Source organism: Sorex fumeus, unplaced genomic scaffold, assembly GCF_029834395.1.
Source record: "Sorex fumeus unplaced genomic scaffold, SorFum_2.1 ptg000024l, whole genome shotgun sequence".
In the NCBI taxonomy this organism is placed as follows: domain Eukaryota; kingdom Metazoa; phylum Chordata; class Mammalia; order Eulipotyphla; family Soricidae; genus Sorex; species Sorex fumeus.
The window spans coordinates 14579912-14604362 of NW_026606081.1; the positions used below are offsets into that span (position 1 = coordinate 14579912).

A 24451-nucleotide genomic window follows, 5' to 3' on the forward strand; every position below is an offset into this window, starting at 1 on the left:
TGGTGGAGGGATGGGTATTTGATCATTGTATAATTGAAACCCAAGCACAAAAATTTGTAAGTCTACAACTGTACCTCATGGTGTCTCACTAATAAATTTTCTTTTAATTTTAAAAAAATGATATTTAGTCAGGAGTTTCATATCTTTTCAGTCCATAGAAACAATAAAAGTGGACGGCCATGGGAAGTACACCTTCCCTGAGGTCTTCTTGGAACGTGAAGATCCAGTGGGACTTGCTGTATTTGAGAATTTTTCTTCTGGGCAAATAATCTAGTCCATACTTCACCCCACACCCCAAAGGAGAGAGTGGTGCTACTGACTGCCTCCATAGCTGCTTTCTCAATCCTCCACAAATCCCAGCATCCAAAGAGTAAGTACATAGTTTGTATTTAAAATGCTTATGAATAAGAAGGCATGCTTAACTGAATGTACCCAAATTACTTGCCAAGGCTATTTTGTTGGAACCTGCTATTCGAAACAAGGGAAATGTTCTGGGTAGCATTCCAAACTTGTATAGGACTTCTAACTCAGATAAACTGAATAAGATCATCTGCTGGGAAACTTATCCCAAATGTGTGCTTGCCCAGGGAAGTGGCCAGATTTTTAATGTCTGAAATATAGAAAAAAAAGAGATCTGGAATAGATTATTCACTGATGTGCCCACTGTTAACAAAAAGTTTAAACCTAACCCAGAATCCTGCTTATAGGACAAAAATTAAAATATACATTGACTAGAAGTTAAAAGTCTCCACTCAGGGGCTGGGGAGATAGCACAGCGGGTAGGGCATTTGCCTTGCACGCAGCCGATCCGGGTTCGATTCCCAGCATCCCATATGGTTCCCTGAGCACCGCCAGGAGTAACTCCTGAGAGCAGAGCCAAGAGTAACCCCTGTGCATCGCCAGATGTGACCCAAAAAGCAAAAAAAAAAAGTCTCCATTCATCTGAAATCCTATGTTGGATTCCACTCAGATAATATTTCATTTTTTAAAAAACAACAAAAGTAGAGCACCTAGACTACTCTCTGTTTCTTTTTTTTAAATTTTTATTAGTGAAACACCATGAGGTACAGTTGTAGACTTACAAATTTTTGTGCTTGGGTTTCGATTATACAATGATCAAATACCCATCCCTCCACCAGTGCCCATTTTCCATCACCATGGATCCCAGTATTCCTCCAACCCCCATGGCCCCCATCCCACCCTGCCTCTGTGACAGGGCATTCCCTTTTGTTCTTTCTCTCCTTTTGGGTGTTGTGGTCTGCAAAAGAGGCATTGAGTGGCAATCATGTTCGGTTCATAGTATATTTTCAACATGCATCTCCTATCCTGGGAGGATCCTCCAAACACCCTTTATTTGGTGCTCCCTTCTCTATCTGAGCTGCCCTTTCTCCTAGAATGCATGGCTGGCCTCTAAGCCATGGAGTAATCCTCCCGGTACTGATCTCAGCTCTTCTTGGGTATTAATCTCCTATTTTTTACTTCATGTCCCCCAGATGTCACTTCAACTATACATTTTTGCCTCTCTGGGATATATTCCCAGGAGTAGTATTGCTGGGTCAAATGGGAGCTCAATTTCTAATTTTTTGAGAATCGCCCATACTGTTTTCCAAAAGGGCTGAACCAGTCAGCATTCCCACCAGCAGTGAAGGAGGGTCCCTTTCTCACCACATCCGTGGCAGCATCGGTTGCTTTTGTTCTGTTGAATGTGGGCCAGTCTCTGAGGTGTGAGATGGTATTTCATTGTGGTTTTGATCTGCATCTCCCTGATGATTAATGATGTAGAGCATTTTCTCATGTGCCTTTTTGCCATTCAGATTTCTTCTTTGAGAAAGTTTCTGTTTATTTCATTGCCCCATTTTTATGGGGTCGGATGTTTTCTTCTTGTGGAGTTCAACCAGTACTTTATATATCCCTGATATCAACCCCTTGTCAGATATGTATTCGGCGAATATCCTTCCCCATTCTGTAGACTGTCTTTGTATTTTGGTCACTGTTTCTTTTGAGGTGCAGAAGCTTCTTAGTTTAAGATAGTCCCATTTATCTATCTCTGTTTTCACTTGCTCGGCCAGTGGTGTGACATCTTTGAAGATACCATTAGCTTCAATGTCATGGAGGGTTTTGCCAACTTTGTCTTCAATGTACCTTATGGATTCCGGTCTGATATTGAGGTCTTTAATCCATTTTGATCTTACTTTTGTACAAGGTGTTAGGCAGAGATCTGAGTCCATTTTTTTTGCATGTAGCCATTCAGTTTTGCCAGCACAATTTGTTAAAGAGGCTTTCCTTACTCCACTTCACATTTCTTGCACCTTTATCAAAGATTAGATGATCATATGATTGAGGGGAAATGTCTGTATATTCAACCCTGTTCCATTGGTCTGCAGCTCTGCCTTTGTTCCATTACCATGATTTTTTTTTATATTTATTTATTGAATCACTGTGGGAAAGGTTACAAAGCTTTCAGGTTTAGGTCTCAGTCATGCAAATATCAAACACATTTCCCTTTACCAATACTTATTTTTTACCATGAAGAACCCCAATAAAACCCCACCCCCCATCCCTCCCAGTCCCTGTGAGGCAGATGAATTCTAGTTAACACTCTATCTGCTTTGATTAGATTCACTGTTTCAATAAAAGATTCACCACTATTATTTAGAGTTTACCCCCCCCCCAAATCAGACATGCTGAAAAAGTATTGTGAAGTGATTTGCTTTCTACAGCTGGGTTCAAGAATTAAATGTTGGTTTTGGATTTCTGCTATTTTACCTATTGACCCTGGAAGTATTTCTACTGAAAGTCAGATAGTTAAGAAATTGGTTTCTGTGTTCTGGAGTCGTGGCCGTGCTGGAGAGCCGCTCGTGGGGGGCAACTGGTGGCCTTGGTAGGGCGTGAAGGGCGGACCGAAACGCCCCCCTTCCCATGAGGTTTTAGTCGCCCCCACACCCCCGACTCGTACCTGCTGACCACAAGGCTCCCATGGGGCCGCCATCCTTCTTTCCAGAGAAGAGAGGGCGAATGGGGCAACACCCTTTCCCCTCAGGCAGACTTGATGGCCTGGATTAACTCATAGTCTGTTCACTTTTCTGCTCCAAGCTACTGGGTTCTGCATTAAGTCCTTGTGCTTCTGGGGCTGTGGCCATGCTGGAGAGCCGCTCATGGGGGGCAACTGGTGGCCTTGGTAGGGCCTGAAGGACGGACCGGAACGCCCCCCTTCCCATGAGGTTTTAGTCGCCCCCACACCCCCGGCTCATACTTGCTGTCCACAAGGCTCCCATGCGACCGCCATCTTTCTTTCCAGAGAGGAGAGGGCGAATGGGGCAACACCCTTTCCCCTCTGGACAGACATGATGGCCTGGATTAACGCATAGTCCTTTCACTTTTCTGCTCCAAGCTGCCGGGTTCTGCATTAAGTCCTTGTGCTTCTGGGGCCGTGGCTGTGCTGGAGAGCCGCTCGCAGGGGGCAACTGGTGACCTCGGTAGGGCGTGAAGGACGGACCGGAACACCCCCCTTCCCATGAGGTTTTAGTCGCCCCCACACCCCCGGCTCATACCTGCTGTCCACAAGGCTCCCATGTGGCCGCCATCTTTCTTTCCAGAGGCAGAAGGGCGGAAGGGAGCAACACCCTTCCCCCTCCACCAGACTTGATGGCCTGGCTTAATGCATAGTCTGTTCACTTTTCTGCTCCAACCATGATGTTTTAATTATTACTGCTTTGTAGTAGAGTTTGAAGTTAGGGAGGTTGATTCCTCCCATTTTTTTCCACAAGAATTGCTTTAGCTATTCCTGGGGGCTTATTGTTCCATATAAATTTCAGGAGTGTTTGCTCCATTTCTTTGAAGAATGTCATGGGTATCCTTATAGGGATTGCATTGAATTTGTACAATGCTTTGGGAAGTATTGCCATTTTGACAATGTTAATTCTCCCGACCCATGAGCAGGGAATATCTTTCCATTTTCTCATGTCCTCTTTTATTTCCTGAAGTAGCATTTTGTAGTTTTCTTTGTACAGGTCCTTTACTTCCTTAGTTCAGCTGATTCCAAGGTACTTGATTTTCTTGGACACAATTGTGAACGGGATTGTTTTTTTCATGTTGCTCTCTTCTCTCTCACTGTTTGCATTTAGAAAAGCCATGGACTTTTGGGTATTGATTTTATAGCCTGCAACTTTACTATACAAGTCTATTCTTTCTAGGAATTTCTTGGTGGAGGTTATAGGGTTCTCTAAGTATAGTTTCATATCATCTGCGAATAGTGAGAGCTTGATTTCTTCCTTTCCTACCTGAGTGCCCTTAATATCTTTTTCTTGCCTAATCGCTATTGGCAAGTACCTCCAGTACTATATTGAACAGCAGTCGAGAGAGTGGGCATCCTTGTCTTGTCCCTGATCTTAGTAGGATTCATTCCAGGGATGCAAGGATGGTTTAACGTTCAGAAATCAATCAATATAATCCATCACATCAACAAGAGAAAAGATAAAAAGCATATGATCATATCAATAGATGCAGAGAAAGTTTTTGACAAGATCCAGAACCCCTTTGTGATGAAAACCCTAGCCAAAATGGGTATAGAGGGGACTTTCCTCAATATAGTTAAAGCCATCTACCACAAGCCTACAGCAAGCATTATCCTCAATGGGGAAATACTCTGTTTCTAAGGAAAGTCTTAACTTTAAGCAAGTAAGAGAGTCAATTTGCCTTCATTCGAAAGGAGAAGCCCTGCAGAGCAAGCTTTGTTGGTCCTAGTCTTACACAAATAGATCATTGTAAATACCTGAAAGACAAGAAAGCATGGTCAGCATGCCTAAATGGAAGGTAGAAAATATATTGGAATTCTGTTTAAGGCATAGTTCGTCCTGGGCTGGAATGATAGCCCAGCAGGTAGGGGTTTTTCCTTGCATGCGACCCACCCCACAAACCCGGGTTCGATTCCTCTGCCCCTCTTGGAGAGCCTGGTAAGCTACCGAGAGTATCTCACCTGCACAGCAAAGCCTGGAAAGCTATCCGTGTCATATTCGACATGCCAAACACAGTAACAAATCTCACAATGGAGATGTTACTGTACCCACTCGAGCAAATCGATGAACAAAGGGAGGACAGTGCTACAGTGCTACATCCTTGAGTGATAAGTTTTCAATTAATATGGTTAGGGACTGCAGAGATAGTACAAAAGCTAAGACACATGTCTTGTATGTGGCCTAACTGTATCCTAGACCCTTTTATTGAGAAGCCACTTGGTTGGTCTTTAAAGGAGTCCCTGAACCTCCTGAGCAAGGTACTCAGGAGAACTCCCCTGCCAAATTAATTAGTATGGATAAACACATCTGAAATTCAGTCTAAACTGTTTTTATTTTTAAAAAGGTAGATACTAGGTGTGTGTTCCAGGTTCATGTAGCCACTTACATCTTCTGTCACCTGTCCATCCCAAGGGTTATAAATGTGCAGGTCCAGAAGAAATGTTTCTTTTACCTTCTGGTTCATGTACTGGTAAGTATACAGTGTACAAAGGGTTTTTTTCTCAAGAAGTATGTTCCATGGTTCACCTGGAAATATTGAAGCTTCCACTTAGGATCAATTACTTTTATACTGTTAAACTAATAACAAGTTTTGTCATCAAAGACTCAATAAGTTTTTGTTTTGGGTCACACTTGATTGTTCTCAGGGATTACTCCTAGCTCTGTGTTCAGGGATCATTCCTGACAGTGCTCAGGGGACTAAAGTGGTGACAGGGATGGAATCAGGATTAACCACATGCAAGACAGTACTTTACCACCGTATCATCCCTCTAATCCTTAGAAAAATGCTTGTACCATGATAAAATAACATCAGATTGACCATATGCTCACCTTAAATACCATTCAGTGGCATTAAATATGCTCACATTTTTGTGTAGCTATCTCCAAAAGTGTTTTTGTCTTTCCCAGCATGAAATTCTATACCCAATAAACAGTAGCTCATCAGTTTTCTCTATCTAAAAACTACTATTCTATTTCCTGCCTCACTTGATCACTTGATCACTTGATATCCCGTTACTCATCAATTTGCTCGATCGGGTGCCTGTAACATCTCCATTCAACCCTGTTGGGTGCTAGCGTAGCCCAATGACATCTGCTCATTCTAGGAACATGAAGAGACTCAAACAGATCATTCAGGGTCTTGACGAAGAAGTCTGACCATCTCGTGGGTGGGCGGTGGCCACACAATCTTTTGACGTCCCATGGAATCCAGTGGGTAATGCTCTAGTCCAGCGGTCATCCCCAAATCTCATTATGTGTCCAGCCCATCTGATTTTTGACACCTTGGCAAACGAGACAGCATCCCTTATTGTTGATCGTTGATGGAGGTCGGAACTCTGGATTCTTTCTCTTATTTGAGTAAAGCGTGATACTCTAAGCATAGCTCTTTCGGTTCCTCTTTGGGAGACCCGAATAACGTTCTCATCCTGTTTTCATATGGCCCATGTCTCTGAGCGTATGTTAATGCAAAAAGAACAGTGGAATCAAAGAGATGTGCCCGGAGCTGGAGGTTCTTCGTCCTCTTAGCTATTTCTTCGATGCTCTTGAAGGTGTTCCAAGCTGCTCTCTTCCTCCCGTGCAACTCAGGTGCCAGGTCATTCATCATGTTGACTTCTCGACCTAGGTACACATAACTGTTGCATTTGGAGATGTTCGTTCTGTTGAGAGTAAATTGAATGTCCAGAATGAGAACATTTCTCATAAACATTGTCTTCGTGAGATTCAGCTGTAGTCTGACCTTTCGACATTCATGGTCGAAGTCGGCCAGCATTTGTGCCTCTTGGCTAATGTTTGGTGTTATTAGAACAATGTCATCTGCAAAGCGGAGGTGGTGTAGTTGCTGACCATCTATCTTCACTCCCATTCCTTCCCATTCCAGTCATCGCATGATGTTCTCGAGGGTTACACTGAAGAGTTTCAGTGAAATGGTATCAACCTGCTGAACCACTCTCTTGACATCAATGATCACCTCCCTGTAGAATGGGGAGATCCTGGTAGTGAATCCGTAATAGAGCTCATGGAGGATCCTGATGTATTGAGTTTGAATGTCCTATTTGGCTAGGGCTTTGATGACCACTTTAGTCTCAACAGAATCAAAGGCCATCTTTAAATCAATGAATGTCAGACAGAGTGGCATCTTGAACACCCAAGAAACCTCAATGACCTTGGTTATCATGTGGATATGGTTGATCATGCTGAACTCTTTTTGGAACCCGGCTTGGCTCTCATGGTTGTCCTTCATCTAGTGTTCTGCCAATCCTATTCAGGATGACTCAAGTGAACAGCTTGTAGACGACAGACAACAGACAGATCAGGCGATAGTTGCCAATGTTGTGGATGTCTCCCTTCTTGTACAGTAGAACAGTCCTGCTGGTTTTCCATTGGGACAGAATCTTATATTCAGACAGGTAGTGTGTGAAGAGCTGAGCCAGTGTATAGATGAAGTACTGACAGCAAGTTCTTCAGGTGTTCGGGTCTGACCTTGTCTGGGCCAGGAGCTGTTCGCTTCTTTACTGATGAAATGCATGTAGGATTTTGTAAGGGAGAACATTAGGAACAACATACCCATCCTGCAGAATTTGGTATGTGGGCAGGTAGACGTGGCCATAGAAGATATCTGGGTAGAAGTCATGGATAATCTTCTCCATTGCCCTTCTTTTTTAAAAAAAAAAATTTATTAGTGAAACACCATGAGGTACAGTTTTAAACTTACAAATTTTTTTGCTTCGGTTTCGATTATACAATGATCAAATACCAATCCCATTGCCCTTCTGGAAGATGTGATATATCCAACAGGACATCAGAGGGCAGTCATCTTGGTCTTATAGTTGGTGAAGAACAGGCGGGCATTGTGAATGCTTTTCCTGGCTTCTGCCGCATCTGCCAGCACTGCTGCTCTTCTCTCTTTGAGGTCTTCCTTTATTGCTTCTCTGCACTGCTTTGCGAGCTTGGACGTTTTTTTTGTGGTTACCTGACGCTTGCGCCAAGCCATGTTGGTGAATGAGCTCAAAAGTTTTCGAAGACAGACGTCTTTTTGTGGCTATCTATCTCTTGGCATTCCTTGCACAATGATGGGGGTGCTGAACCAGTTGATCGTTTTCCTCATTAATGTTGTCAATGATGGCATCTTCCCATGTTGGTGCAATAGTGCCAAAGAGATCCCAGAGTGGTTGTTCTGGGTGTTCTCTTCTTAAACTTTGCAGCCCTTTTTTCCCCGCTCCATAAAGTGGAATTTTGCATGAAGGAGATGGTGGTCCAATCCCATTTCAATGCATTTGAATATTCTACGTCGCTGTCACTGTCCTCCCATTGTTCATCACATTGCCCTAGTGAGCCCAGTAATGTCTCCACTGTGACACTTGTTACTGTGTTTGGCATATGGAATACATCACAAGGAGCTTGCCAGGCTTTGCCCTGCGGGCAAGATACTCTCAGTAGCTTGCTGGGCCCTCCGAGAGGGGCAGAGGAATTTAACTCCGGTCGGCCATGTTGGCTGCATGCAAGGCAAACGCCCTACCCACTGTGCTATTGCTCCAGCCCAATATTCTAACAATATAAATGAAGTCATACTATTTATTTTTCTTTTAATGACTATTTACTATACCTAAGGAGCTTTCAAAGTACATCCAGGTGGTAACATATGTCAGAGTTTCATTTCTTTTTAAAGTGAATAATATTCCATTGTAGGAGTGCAACACCCCATTGTATAAGTACAATACATACAATGCATACTAATTGCCTTTTGCTTATTTATTCATCCACCAAAGAATATTTAGGTTGATTAACTTTATAACAGGAAAAATAACTTATACCACTAAGTTTTATACAAAATACTAACAACTAAATTGGTATGAGAAATTAATCTTCTATAATATTATGTATACTGTGGGTCCTGGCATTAATATGAGCACAGCTTCTATTTCAATGTTATTGGCCAAATGTCATGTTGTTAGTCTGTCTTCTAAATATTAAAGGTTAAATAATGCATTGGACATCTCTTTCCAAATTACTTGATTTGTTTCCCCATAGATAGTTTTAAAAGTAAATGTGAATGTGTTCATGTTTTAATCATGCAATTTACAGGGAATGTGATCAAGGAGTCATAAGCTACTGAGCTAAATCTGGTTCAGCTAAAATTATATTTTAATACCATAAACACAATTATTGTTTGGAAATACCTTGGTATCTTTGTAAAAATTAGGCAATTGCACATAAAATCCTTTATGCTGAGTATTGTGAGCTATAAGCAAAGGTTCAGTGATATTATGGAGTTAATTGGAGCCTTCCACCAGGCCTAGCCCTCATGATATTGCCCAGATCTTTCAGCAGAGATGTTGGATTGAGGCTCAGTTTTCTCAAGGTGGTGCTTTCACTTGTCCAAGTAACTCTCTTCTCTGTGGAAGTTAGGGCATGTACATATGTGCAGTTCTTCAGAAAAGAACTCCAAAAGATTGTGCTCTCCTATCTCAGCATGAGGGAAGAGAGGATTTGCTCCAGATGGGAACATGGGATATACCTGATAACTGGTAAATAAATGAACACATCTACCTTTTCCCTAGTAGAATTAAAACTTGTGTTTTATTCAGAAAAATGTCTCTACTTGTTAAAAGTCAGTTTTATGGGAACCTCTATAGAGAGAACTTTAGTTCAGGAGCATCCTTGGAATATCTATTTATTGGATGTTGGCTGGAAAAGAAACCTCATCTACTGGGCTAATACCCAGGGACACCGGTTCCGCTCAACTGTCTTCTGAAAGGAAAAGCAAGAGATTTGGAAGGAGCCCCCAGGTAAGTTGGACTGTTTGGAGAGGGGTGTTCCCCTTTATATTATGACTCAAAGATTAACTAGAATAAGAAAAAATCACTGTTAGATTCTTTTATCTGAGTCAAACTTAATATTAAAAAAATATGAAGTCATTTGTGTCTCTGATTTATTCTTGTTCGTGTAATGTGTGTACAGACTGTTAAAAGGCCACATGTGGTATGGCCAGTAACAAGGCTTTTAAAGGCTTCTTTTCCCTTGCTTTGAGTCTGGGTAGAGTAGAAAGAAAGCTTAAGTTCAATTTTGCACTGCAGATTTTAAAGGCTTTTTTAGAAATAATTTGTAATGCAGATTTTGGTGTGAACTAGTAAGATTTTCTTAATATGGTAATATATATTTTATCTCCTCTCTCACATTCCTAAATGCCATACTCCACCCTCTAACTTCCTTTATTCAGTCTCAATGCAAACATCTATGCTATTAAATAAGAAGAGAGACTCAAACTTGAGTTTGAGTCTAGGCATTTGATTTCTTAGAGTCTATGTGTTAGGTATCACTAAGTACCAAAAATACGCTTTAAAGTGCTATATTGAAATACATGTCCTGAAACATCCTGTGACATTCTCCCCCTGCAAACAGTAGGTGAGCACCAGTCTGGCACACAGGAATTCCAATACATGACCTAGAGAACTTTCAGAAGAAATTGTGTGTGGCAGATGCCTGGAGACCTTGATTGTGAATTTCTTTCCATTTGATTGAAATACTATCTTTCCCACTGGCTTTACCCATTTATTTCTGTGTCACATAGACTGACTGTTTTACTTATACTTGCTTAAGCTGAATATTCAAGAACTGTGTAGGTGATTGTGAAATTATAGGAGGTATGTCAAACAATTTCTACCTCTGGTTCCTGACACAAACCTTTGAATTTCCTGAGTCACAGCATCATCTGACATTGAGCTTTTAAAGCCCAATTATTTTCCAATTATGTGATTTTTGGTTGGTTTTAATAGATAGGTTAGTCAGCAGAGACTTAATCATGATTAGAAACTAAGAACTTGAGTCCTATCCTTATTCTCTGAGAGGGGAGAGGAGCTGAAAATGGAGCTAGCAATCCATTATGCCTCTGTAATGAAGATCCATAAATATTTCAAAAGTACCAGGTTCAATTCTGAGTAAGTGGCAACATTTTTGTAGGGAGAGTGGCACACCAGAACTCTACAGTGCCAGGGAGCCTGTGTCTGGAATCTCCTGGATGTTGCCCTGTGCATCTCTTTAGCCCTTTAGCTCTATTCTTCACACCACAGCTCCCCAAATTTATATGGCCTACTTTCATAGACAAGAAAATCACTCAAAGGTGGAGAGATAATACAGTGGGCAAGGCACCTGTTTTGCATGCAGTTGACCCAAGTTTAATCCTTGAAATTATGTTTGGTTCTTGGTGCCAGGAGTGATTCCTGAGCACAGAGTCAGGAGTAAGCCCTGAACATCATTGTGCATGACAGGGAAGAAAGAAGGAATGAAAGAAAGAAAGAAAGAAAGAAAGAAAGAAAGAAAGAAAGAAGGAAGGAAGGAAGGAAGGAAGGAAGGAAGGAAGGAAAGAAGGAAGGAAAATGAAATGTTTCATCTAGAAATCTACCTCTTTAAGCAAATAAACATAAAGCATAATGCCCCAGTTACACCTGATGTTACTACTGCCCTCCACCCCCATCATTTCAATACCTGCCCCCAGAGGGGGCATAGCACACACTTTGGGAAACAAGTTCAGACATTAAGTGTGAGTATTTTTCTGACTTCTAGAAGCCATTCTAGCAAATTCTTGAACTCAAAGTGGAGGCTGTGAAGGCCTTGGTTTTGGTTTTGTGTCATCCAGAGATAAAAGAAACTATCTGGGAATTGAAACTAACATCTGAAGTGAGGATAGTCTTGTGGGACTGAGACTAACTTATGGGATCTGGTGCTAACTCTAGGCAGATGGTGTCAGAATTGAGTAGAACGGTTATCACCAGCTGGTGTTGCAGAATTTCTTCGATGGCGAAGTACCACACATCTGATGTCACAAGTGTTGTGTTAGAAATAAAGGAGATACACAGGAGTGTTTTTACTATATAGTGGCTAAATCTTTTTTTTACAGAACCAAGAAGACCTTTTATAGTAGTAATCCACTTCTCTCCTGATACTTGTTTCATCTCTAGATCATTCCAGAGTCTCCTTACAACCCATAGACGTACAGTTTTCAACTTACCACTACATCAAAGTGTACTGAGGTCAGTGTTTTCTCTTTGGTATGCTAATCTTATCCTCATATTGAAAATAGAGACTAGAAATGATGAATAAAATCCCGAATGAATTGGGGACAGGGTAATAGTCTTCTGTTTTAGGAAACTGTCTGAAGACCCCTCTGTGCCACTGGGGAGATGATTCAGTCCTGCATCTATGAAGCACTGAAGCTCAAGCTCACTTCAGGATGAACACATGACCTCTGCAACCAACAGAGCCCCACAGGGAACAGAGAAGCTGGACCAGTGTGACCAGTGAGTTCTTACCAGCGTGCCAATCACAAATCCTTCTCCTACGCATGGCTGTCTTGAGGAACGTGGAAAGGCATCCAAGGTGAAATTCTCTCCAAGTCCCCCAACAAGTAAGAGGAAGGAAGAGTAGAGAACCATGGCCACTCTAACATCCAGGTAGTAAAAGCCTTATCTCTGCTGAGATACTGTGTCTTCTCTACTCTCCCACCTGAGTCCCACTCCCATAGCTGGCTTGTCTGTCAACTTTTCTGGCAGTTAATATATGAGTTCTCAATATAATGCCCAGAGGTGGACTGAGATATATTTAACAACCATCTCTCTAGGTGGTGGATGTTCAGGCAGGGAACAAATTATAAATATAGACAGATGCACGCATTTATAATGAAATTTTCTACAGAAAGGGCTCTTTCTACAGAAAGGGTGGGGGGGTAGACTGGAGAGATATCGTGGAGGAAGGCGCCTTCTTTGTTCACAACTGATCCTGGCTCAAATCCTCAGCACCACCTACAGTCCCCCAGGCACTGCCAGGCATCACTGCTGAGCACAGAGCCCAGAATATTCCCTGAGTGCTGTTGGATGTGACCCAAATCCCCATGGAGGGGGAGAAATGAAGGGAGGTCAGGAGGCAGGGAGAAAGTTATTGAGGGAGTGAGGGAGAGAGCTGTTCTTGTGCTGCCTGGGGATAGTTCTGGAAATTGAGTTCACACCCTCACACCTTTAGCGACTGAGCCAGCTCTGACCCCAACTTTGATATTTTTAACTAGTTCATTTTTATTTGTGTAATTGGAGTAGTGGAAAGAAATAAAATTACACAGAGATCCAGTTTCTCCATGGCCTTAGTATATCAGGGTTGCTTCAGATCTATGTTACTACTGTTTTGGACTTGTCTACATAAGGGCCTCAAGGACCAGTGTGTGTGTGCTCTCTCTCTCTCTCTCTCTCTCTCTCTCTCTCTCTCTCTCTCACACACACACACACATTCTCACTCTTGCTCTCTCTTTCTCTCTCTCACTCTCACTCTTGCTCTCTCTTTCTCTCTTCCCCCTGCCTCTCTGTCTCTCTCGTTTCGATTCTGGACCACATGCAGTGGTTTGCAGGCCTTACTCTTGGCTCAGGCTGGAGCGATAGCACAGCGGGTAAGACATTTGCCTTGCACGCAGCCAACCCGGGTTGATCCCTCCATCCCTCTCAGAGAGCCCGGTAGTCTACCAAGAATATCTCATCAACACGGCAAAGCCTGGAAAGCTACCTGTGACGTATTCGATATGCCAAAAACAGTAACAACAAGTCTCACAATGGAGATGTTACTGCTGCCTCCTTGAGCAAATTGACGAATAACAGGACAGTGCTACCATGCAGTGCTGCAGAAAGGGCTTATAATAAAATTTCTAAATATCAAAAGATCAACATTTATTAAACATAAGTATTTTTTAATTCTGAAATTACTATTATCGCACTTATTTTTAGATGGCTATAGATCCAAGAATTCAGAATAAAAAAGGCAATTTAAAAAGACACCTCACATGGGGGTACGGTGCCACCAGCAGGTCAATCTTTACCTGTGAGGCGAGTGCATCAGCAGCCTGATGGCGCCTTCTTACTTCCAGATACCCCAAAATTGCTGCTATGCCTTTGGCCAGACCCCAAAAACTTGGGGCAAAGTTTACCAAGAAAGTAAACAGCCAAAAGTTAGGTATGTGGGAAACACACCCACAAACCACCTCCGGCTCAGCTATATAATTGGAGGCAAGGCCTCTCTGGTTCCTGATTGAACTGCTTAATGGCCATGATCCCAGAGACTCAGAAACGAATCTTGGAAACCAGTGGCTTTAGGTAGAAATGTGTCCGGTCCCTGCAGTAGGTTACCGATGTTGAGCCAACCCAGATGGGAATAGGTTTCGTGCCTTGGCCTGTTCCCCCTGGTGGCCCAGTGGCCGCCATCCTTCAGAGGCCACTGGATAGTCAGGTTTGGGCCCCCAGTGACAAGACACACAGGGCCTCACAGGATAGGGATGGAGCCAGGCTTGTCCTCCCCACCCCAAAGAGACCCCAAGTCATTGCCCACGAATGGCCTCTCTGGCTCCTGATCCAGCTGCTTAATGGCCATGATCCCAGAGACTCAGAAACAAATCTCAAAACCCAGTGGCTTTTGGCAGAAATGCGTGCGGACCTCACAGTATGTTACCGTCGCCAGGCCACCCCAGGGAGGAAAGGGTGTTGTCACTCCACCTGCTCCCTCTTGGCGGCTCAGCAGGCCTGGGCCCGCAGTGACGAAACTTGTTGGGCCTCATGGGATGGGAGGGGAGCCCAGCCTGTCCTCCCCTCCCCAACGAGACCCCAAGTCATTACCCACGAATGGCCTCTCTGGCTCCTGATCAAGCTCCTTAATGGCCTTGATCCCAGAGACTCAGAAACAAATCTCAAAACCCAGCAGCTTTTGGCAGAAATGTGTCCGGACCCTGCAGTAGGTTACTGTCGCCGGGCCACTCCAGAGGGGAAAGGGTGCTGTCCCTCCACCTTTTTCCCCCTGGAGGCTCAGTGGCCGCCATCCTCCAGAGGCCATTGGACAGTCAAGCTTGGGCCTGCAGTGATGAAATTTGTTGGGCTTCACGGGATGGGGTGGAGCCGGGCCTGTCCTCTCCACCCCAACAAGACCACAAGTGATCACCCACGAATGGCCTCTCTTGGCTCCTGATCAAGCAGCTCAACAGCCATGATCCCAGAGACTCAGGAGCAAATCTCGAAACCCAGTGGCTTTTGGCAGTAATCCCTCCAGATTTAAGTGTTAAAATTTTGTAATTTCAAAATCACATGGCCATACTGCAGCCACACGACATCTTATGTTATTCATAACCAGCAATAGAACACAAATTGTCTATTGTTGCCTTTTCAGCATATCTGAGTGTTGGGGTAAAATCTCAAATAATAATGATGGGTCTTATGTCAAAATATTGAATGTCATTAAAGTAGAGAGAGAGTAATGTGGAAATCATCTGCCCCACAGGTGGGGGGAGGATGTGGGATGGGAGTATACTAGGGTTTTTGGTGGTGGAGAATGGGCACTGGTGAAGGTATGGGTGTTTCATTGTATGACCAAGACTTAGACCCAAAAGCTTTGTAACTGCTCTCATGGTGATTCAATAAATAAAATTATAAAAAATGGGGAAAAAATACACCTCAAGGACTGTGAAAGAATATTTGCCAACCATTCACTTGACAGAGGGTAATAAAACACTTAACACTTAAGGGTTATAAAAACTAAGCAAGAAAACAAAATATGGGGAGAAGCAATAAACAGAAACTTCCTTAAAGAAGACATAAAGATGTTCCATAAATATATGGAAAAAATGGTCTTTTATCACTTGTCATCAGGAAAATGAAAATTGAAACAACACTGAGGTATCATACTGGAGAGACACACATCACAAAGAATGAAAATAATCAGTGTTGGAGTGGGTGCAGAGGAGAAAAGAAATGCTCACCCACTGGTGGTAGGAATGTCAGCTGGTTCAACCTTTTTGAAAAACAATATGAACTCCCCCCAAAAAAATCAAGAATTGAACTTCCATGTGACCCGGCAATTCCACTCCTTGATATCTACTCTAAGAGCCCCAAATCTACTCAGAAAAGACATCTGCACTTTGATGTTCATTGCAGCACTATCAACAATGTTCAAAAAATGGAAACAACCTGAATGTTCAGAATAGATGAATGAATAAAGAGCCTATGGTATATATACGCAATGGGATACTACTCAGCTATAAGAAAAGAGCCAATTATACCATTTGCTGCCACATGGATGGAACTGGAAGATGCCATGCTCAGTGAAGCGAGTTAGAAAAGGGTCAGATATAGAATGATCTCTCTCATAGAGTGAATATAAAGAAGCATAGTAAGGGCCAAATGGTCAAAGACAATAGAAACCAAGATCTGGTCTACATAGCTGAGTTTATTAGGGCAGGGTGACAGCAGGGAGTTAGAGGACAGTGTAGGAAAGAGTGATCCAAGATACCAGTGAGAAATGCAGGCTCTGGGGAAGGATGTGTTGTTGTAATACTGTACACAAGAAACCCTACCCTATTAGTAACAGTATTGTAAATTAAGGTAACTAAGTTTTTCTTTAAAAGAAGACAGTTGAATGCTGGAGTGATAGCACAGTGGGCAAGGCATTTGTCTTGCACGCAGACGACCTGGGTTCAGTTTCCAGCATCCAGCATGGTCCCCTGAGCACTGCCAGGAGTAATTCCTGAGTGCAGAGCCAGGAGTAACCCCTGTGCATCACCAGCTGTGACCCAAAAAGCAAAAATAAATAAATTAAATTAAATAAGGCAGTTGATGGTGTAATTCATCAATACTTCATAAAATTCAGTTGTGAATATCTGTTTGATTACTATGATTTGGCAAGTTAATGAGTTTAACCAAGACTGAGTTAAATCTTAATGTGGATGTTGTTTGATACCTTTGTTTATGTAAACAAGGGAGAATAATGTAAAACAATGAAGAGAAGTTGGGATTAGTTTATCAGTATCATAATTAACTTCCTTGCAGAACTGGATAATAGTTTTTAAGTAGTTGAAAACCGTTTCCTCAATATTTTGTGGTACTTAACAAAATGGGTAAAGGGAGCTGGTTAGTTATTGATGAATGAAAGCTAGATTAGGTGGTGATCACAGAGATGCTGAAGTATTTTTGTACACTTTATGTGTATATTCAAGACTAAAGAAATAAATAACAAGAGGCCAGAAAGAGTGTGCAGGGGATAAAGTGTTTGGTTTGCATGCAGCCAACTCCTATTCAATCCCTGACACCTCATGGTGCATGAGCACCAATAGGAGTGACTCATGATCACAGGGCCAGGAATAACCCCCAAGAACCAGAGGGTCAAAAAAACAAAAAATAAAACAAAGTAACTCTTAGATTGTAAGAATAAGATACAGGCCACCAGAGGCCAAAGGGGATAGGAAAATTAGATAAAAGGGTCAATTACATGGCAGTAGATGGAAACTAGACTATTGATAGAGTGTAATGTAGCAGTATAGATGTTAGATTATAATGCTGTCTTTCTGAAACCTCTAGATTATAATGCTGTCTTTCTGAAACCAATGTCAATTAATATAAATTTTAAATGAAATAGAAAAACTCATGGCAAAAATGTATTACTCATGGGGTAGAATGGTAGTACAGCAGGTAGGGAGTTTGCCTTGCATGCAGCCAACCCGGGTTCAATCCCCAGCATCCCATATGGTCCGCCAAGCACCACCAGGAGTAATTCCTGAGTAAAGAGCCAAGAGTAACCTTTGAGTATCGCTGAATGTGACCCAACCCCAAAAGCCGAAAAAAGATAGTATTTTTTTTTAAAAAGCACAGTAATTTTAATTTGCAATATTAATATTTTCTCATCTCTTAGAATCTAGACCAGAGCAGTTGAACTGTGTTAAAGTTCAAATCATAAATATTTTTGGTTGTTTAGGAATGCTCTCATTGTATATTTTATCCCAAAGGGAGCCATAGGCAATATGTGAATAAACAGATTTGACTATGTGCCACTAACATTAGTTTCATGCCTTGCAGAGCTAAAACACACACTGTACATGTGTGCATGCATGAGGTGTGGGTTGGATCCCAAACTGCACCACCAGAAGCAAGCCCAAAACAATGCACTGGAAATAGTCCTTGAGCACTGCTAGATGAATGCCCTCCCTCATCTCACGTCTCCCCCTCCCCAAAAGAAGATTTTTGTTTTTTCACTTTTTAGGTCATATCCAGCAATGCTCAGGGGTTACTCCTGGCTCTGCACTCAGTAATTACTCCTGGCGGTGCTCAGAGGACCATGTGGGATGCTGGGAACTGAATCCGGGTTGGCCGCATGCAAGGCAAATGCCCTACCTGCTCTACTATCGCTCTGGTCCCCAAGAAACTTTTTAAAGCTTCAAAAACAGGTCATACATAAAGTAACAAAATAGGAGATTAATACCCAAGAATAGCTGAGATCAGTACCAGGAGGATTACTCCATGGCTTAGAGGCCAGCCGGGCATTCTAGGGGAAAGGGCAGCTCAGATAGAGAAGGGAGCACCAAATAAAGGGTGTTTGGAGGATACTCCAAGGATGGGAGATACATGTTGAAAGTAGACTATGGACTGAACATGATTGCCACTCAATGCCTCTTTTGCAGACCACAACACCCAAAAGGAGAGAGAAAACAAAAGGTAATGCCCTGCCACGGAGGCAGGGTGGGATGGGGGGCATGTGGGTTGGAGGGATACTGGGATCCATGGCGGTGGAAAATGGGCACTGGTGGAGGGATGGGTATTTGATCACTGTATAATCGAAACCCAAGCACAAATATTTGTAAGTCTAAAACTGTACTTCATGGTGTTTCACTAATAAAAATATAAAAAAAAAAGGTCATAAATTGAATTTAAACTCACTAAACTCAAGTGAATGCTAACTTGTAGGGTTTCCTTCCTTCCTTTCCCACCCTCCCTTCCACCCTTCCTCCTCCCTCCCTTCTTCCCTCCCTCCCTCCCTCCCTCCCTCCATTCCTTCCTTCCTTCTTTCCTTCCTTCCTTCCTTCCTCAAAGTGCTTGGGTGTTACTTCCCAGGCCAGGCATTAAACTGGGGCCCCTTGTGTGCAAAGCCTGTGCTCTAACCTGTTCAGCTATCTCCCCAACCCTGTGTTTGCCAATTTGTTGTTGTTGTTGTTGTTGATGTTAAAAATATTTCTATGGTCCCAGATTTCAGATTACTGATATCACATCACAGAATATGACACTGGGAAAGAGTGTGAGTATCAAATCTTTATGTTGTAGTTCACCCTTGAAGATAGAATCAATGGGAGCACCGATGCAGTAAAATGTTGGCAAATAATTAGTTTGAGTGTGCTGTTTAGACTATGATTTACTTAAGTTAGGTCACTTAGTTTTGAATAATGGCAATATGAAACAATAAACCTTCAGAATTCCTGGATTTGAGTGGCAGTTTTGAGTTTGTGCAAGTAGCTCCAGCCCGGGGCTCTACAACAGACAAGGTCTACAAACTGTCTCAGCTTTTCAAGCATATTAACTTTATCCTCCTAACAACACAGAGAGGAGGCTTGTCCCTACTGTCAAAATGCAGGAACAGAAGCACAGAAGTTCATTGACACTTTATTATAGAATGGTTTCAGAAGAGACGATCTGACTTACAAGCCTAGTAATGCACTTAGCCTTTTAAAAATGCTATATTACATCCCAGAGTAGCTGACCTAGCTTGGACCCAGTCAGCTAGCTAGCGCCAGTGAGTGGGAAGATAGTAAGGTCTGTGCTCAAGAGTTTTATGGCTACTTCGTTCACACTTAACATGCCCCCTGGCTTTAAATATATACACTTGCTTCTTCAAATATCATGCACTTGATGTCTTTTGTTGTAGATGCCTCCACTATCTTTCCACTTTACCTTCCATCCCACCCTTGTCACTTGAATTCGATCTCTACCAAAACAATTTGGTGCTAGTTGCTTTACACATAATTGATTCGTTTTTATATTTAACCTTTGTAGAAGAAATGTGTATAAGAGCTGAAGTCCTGCATTTAAATGCCACTTTGTTGTCTAGCCTATAAATGCAGTGACTTTTACCCTGCCAGATGGTCGTGAGGATCGAATGAGCTCACATACAGGTGAGGTGATAGATCTGAATTAGCATCACGGGGCCATCACGCAAATGAGGAGTTAGATTAGCTAAGAACTAACAAATGTCTTCCATTCCCTCCAATTTTCTCTCTTCCGTCATTCATCCGAAACTAATGGCATTGCTGAATGTCCTTCAGAATGGGAATGACTGACCTGCCTTCCTCTCTCCCTTCTTCCCTCATTCCATCTCTCCCTCCCTTCCTTTCTTACAGTCTGTTCAGCAAACGAGGACATAGCAACTGGGAACTTGTACTGGCTTCCCTGTGACAGAGGCACCATTTGGAAGACTAGAATGTCTGACCATGACACACGTACCCTCCACAGAATGGGCAGCATTATACTGCACCTTCTTCTTGATTGGCCCAAGAGGGTGCTCTACTGGGTAGAAAGTGGGAAACACCTGCAAAGTATGATTTTTTATGGCAAAAGGATACAGGAAATCTGGAGCCTCACCTGGGCAACAGACACCCACATGGCCTTAGACCTTGGTTCATCTAGCATCCTCTGGGTGACCAAAGGGTTAGGTAAGCACCTCACAGCACTGCAGCTGGAAGAAACTTAAGAACATATTTTAGTATAATAATCTTAGTCCTTCTTAGAGCTTGCTAGAGTTTCCATTTGTGATTTCCATAGATGGAGCAGATGGAGCTTGGCACAAGTTTCCTCAAACTCAGTTCTCAGCTATAAGTCTAGAATTAAAATTTATTTATTTATTTTGCAGTTTGCCTTGCACGCGGCCGACCCCGTCAGCCCAGGTTTGATTCCTCTGCCCCTCTCAGAGAGCCCGGCAAGCTACCGATAGTATCTTGCCCATATGGCAAAGCCTGGCAAGCTACTCGTAATGTATTCGATATGCCAAAACACAATAACAATAAGTTTCACAACAGAGATGTTACTGGACCAGCTCGAGAAATCGATGAACAACGGGAGGACAGTGACAGTAACAGTGATTTATTTTGCAATTTGTATACATTCAGAGTCCCCTGCCCCCGCACCTGGCTGTCCTCACCAGGGTCCCTTGGAGGGGGGTGGTTTGAGTTGCCGGGGCTCTGCTCGGGGTGGGGAGGGAAACTCAACCCACCTCCCTCTTAGATGCCCCGGTGAAGACAGCCTAGCACAGGGGCAGGAGATTCTCTAGAATTAAAATTTAAAGGCTGAAGATTTCAGAAACAAATTATTGTTTGTTTTGTTTTTTGGCTACATCTGATGGTACTCAGGGCTCTACTCTCAGAGATCAATCCTGGAGAGCTCAGGGGACCATATTGGGTTCCATTGATCAAATTCAGGCAAGGCCCTACCTGCTGTACCCCAGAAGTAAAGTTTTAATAACTTCTGCAGTTCTTAGAATTTGTTTCAACTTAGCGAATGCAAACTGCCATTTGAAGGAAAGTGTAAATACTGCTGTTACAACATAAGAGAAATAATACCCTTGAATTCAACTTAGGCAACCTTCCCACTCAGAAGCCATCCTTGAGGGCTGACAGAATTTTGGTGATGGTGGATGTTTAGTGTACTGGAATACAGTAAGGAACATCTGCTTGTTACATGTACCAGGTTTCAGCCTGTATTAGAGCTCTCAATGTTACATTGTAAAGAAAACCTGGGCTAAATACTCAATGGAATACTACACAGTTATCAGAAAAGATAAACTGCCTTCTGTAACAACTTGGATGAAACTTGAGGTGATTTTGCTAAGCAAAATATGTCAGAAATTTAAAGAAAAATAGATTATTTAATTTATAAGAGGAATATAAGCAGAGCATAAAAATAACTCTTAAGCTCTGTGATAACTATAGTGACCAAAGAGGAAGGGAAAATGAGGGTGGGAAGAATGGATAGAGGACATCAATTTGAAGCTGAATGGCACAAGAATTTTGTGATGGTGCAGTGAAGTACTTACATTCATCAAGTTCTGAAGCTCTACTCCCAAATTTTATATAGTATCATAAATTATGGTAAGTATTTGAATCATCATCATTTATATCATTGGGATTTTGTTGTCACACATGAATGTCACACATTATTCAGGAGCTATACTTGGCTCTGTGCTCAGGAGAGACCCTTGGCAATGCTTGGTAGAACATATGTGGTGCTAGGGATTGAACAAGGGCTCTTGCTGCTTTCTTTCCAACCCTATCATTATTAAGTATCATTAGTAAATTGAATTTTTAGAATAACATTTAAATAAATGATTCCTTGGAGTGTGTGGCTACATTTGCGGCCATGCAGTATCTCAAATTCTACACCACTCTTATACCAGGAGTAGCAGACCACATTGGATAGGATGTATAGTAAAAGGCAACCAATCTCAGTTAAGAAAATATTAAGGCTTAATCTATAACAACATGTTAGTAATCTTTCATACAAGGGTTTAATGACTCCAGGGTAAGATGCAACAATTTTACACACTTTCTTCTAATGAAATCTTTTTTGATCATTTTTAGCAAATTACTCATAACAAACAATATAAAATAAATTATTTAGGGCCTGCTATTGGGGCAGGTTTGGTTGGTTCAGAAAATTAGAAATAATGATGTTGGGAGGATACAATGGTGGTAGATTTGGTGTTGGAATATTAAAAATAATAAGTCACTGTGAACAACTTTTTAAATTTCTTATTTTTTTTAATTTTTATTAGTGAAACACCATAAGGTACAGTTGTGGACTTACAGGTTTTTGTGCTTGGGTTTCAGTTATACAATGATCAAGTACCCATCCCTCCACCAGTACCCATTCTCCACCACCACTGATCCCAGTATCCCTCCCACCCCCCATCCCCCCATCCCACCCTGCCTCTGTGGCAGGGCATTCCCTTTTGTTCTCTCTCTCCTTTTGGGTGCTGAGGTTTGCAAAAAAGGCATTGAGTGGCAATCATGTTCAGTCTATAGTCTACTTTCAGCACGCATCTCCCATCCTGGGAGGATCCTCCCAACACCCTTCTCTATCTGAGCTGCCTTTTCCTCTAGCGTGTGTGGCTGGTCTCCAAGCCATTGAATAAACATCCTGGTACTTATCTCGGCTGTTCTTGGGTGTTAGTCTCCTATTTTGTTACTTTATCCGTGAACAACTTTATAAAAGTAAAATCAAATTAAAATCAATAAATAAATGGTTCCTTGGGTTATCATAAAAAAATTAAAACCTACAGAGCACAATAGAAAACTTTGTGCTTATTTTCTATTTAAAGCCATTAAAATGCAACCTCATGGTGCTTGAGACTGCGGGTCACTTGTTCTGCATCAGTTCATAAGACTTGACTCTTCTTTAGGAGTGCAAAGTCTAAGTCCCTTCAAAAATAGAACTTACACCTTGAACAAGAACTGGAGTGATGGGCTGCTGGCTGCACATGCAACCTACCTGGTGACAACGAACAGAGCAGCCCTCATACTGTGGGACAGGAGGATTCTGATACACTGCTCCGTTTCAAAGGAGCCATCTGTAAGGAAGATCATCATCCTGGCAGAGAATCAGCAGATTCCAGACAAGACTTCCCACTAAACCTAGCTCGCCTCAGTGTGCTTCACTAGAACACTGTGAACATCTTTGTGCTCGTATTAGCTGTACCCCAACCCATACCTCCACAGAGCTTCTCCCTAACTCGTCTATGTCATAGGAAAGAGGAAACATGGAGCACGGGTCTCCAAGTGACTAGAGAACACAGTATCCTGAGTAATTTGACCAGAAGGTCACATGCCTCAGCTCATCTTGCTTATGACCTAACAAAATCTTAGCCTAGCATAAAGAGACCCATTCAATTGTTCTTAGCTAGTTTCCTGAGCTGATTTGACAGGAATCCCTTTGTTTTTGATAGGAATCCCTTTGTTTAATACAGAGCAATTACATCTGGCAAAAACCCCACTGTGATAGTGGTCTGATTGCCAGGAATAGTAGGGTTCTGTTAAAGCTGCAGCTTAATCATGCATTATCCTGCCTTAGACATGTTTACTTACTTCCTTTCATATAAGATTTTGGCACAGGGCCCCCAAATCTAATCCTGAATCTTGAGACAGAAAATGGAGTCCTATTACAGAGTTCAAAGTAGTGTTTTAGCAAAAAGAAGCTGGAAGTCCCAAGGAAGAGGAGAAAAATGGGACAGAGCCGTTTTTCTGTGTTTTCCTTCCATTGAGATTTCACTCTTCCTCAGTCCTAATTCTTATACTTATAATGTTTACTGGTTCATTTAACCTGGTCTTAAGGATTAAGAGGAAGTAGGCATAAGGAAATATGGTGGTAAAGTGAGCCAACAAGGAGCTAAAGTTTTGCTAAAAATCTAATTTTAATGACTAGCACAGCAGTAGGGCGTTCGCCTTATAAGCGGCCAACATGGCGACCCGAGTTCGATTCCTCTGCCCCTCTCGGAGAGCCCAGCAAGCTACTGAGAGTATTCGATATGCCAGACACAGTAACAACAAAGTCTCCAATGGAGACGTTACTGGGCCCGCTCGAGCAAATCGACCTTTACCTTTACCTTTACCTTACCTT

The 24451-nt window shown here is 42.3% G+C and overlaps 1 long non-coding RNA gene across 1 annotated transcript; it reads left to right on the forward strand.

The window, feature by feature from the left end:
- The first annotated feature begins 163 nt into the window (after nt 1-163).
- LOC130023790 (uncharacterized) lies at nt 164-23361 on the forward strand. The gene is made up of 5 exons (XR_008792488.1): nt 164-370; nt 5359-5484; nt 9575-9799; nt 20185-20496; nt 23238-23361. It is a non-coding gene; the product is annotated as an uncharacterized LOC130023790 (long non-coding RNA).
- The last annotated feature ends 1090 nt before the right edge of the window (nt 23362-24451 follow it).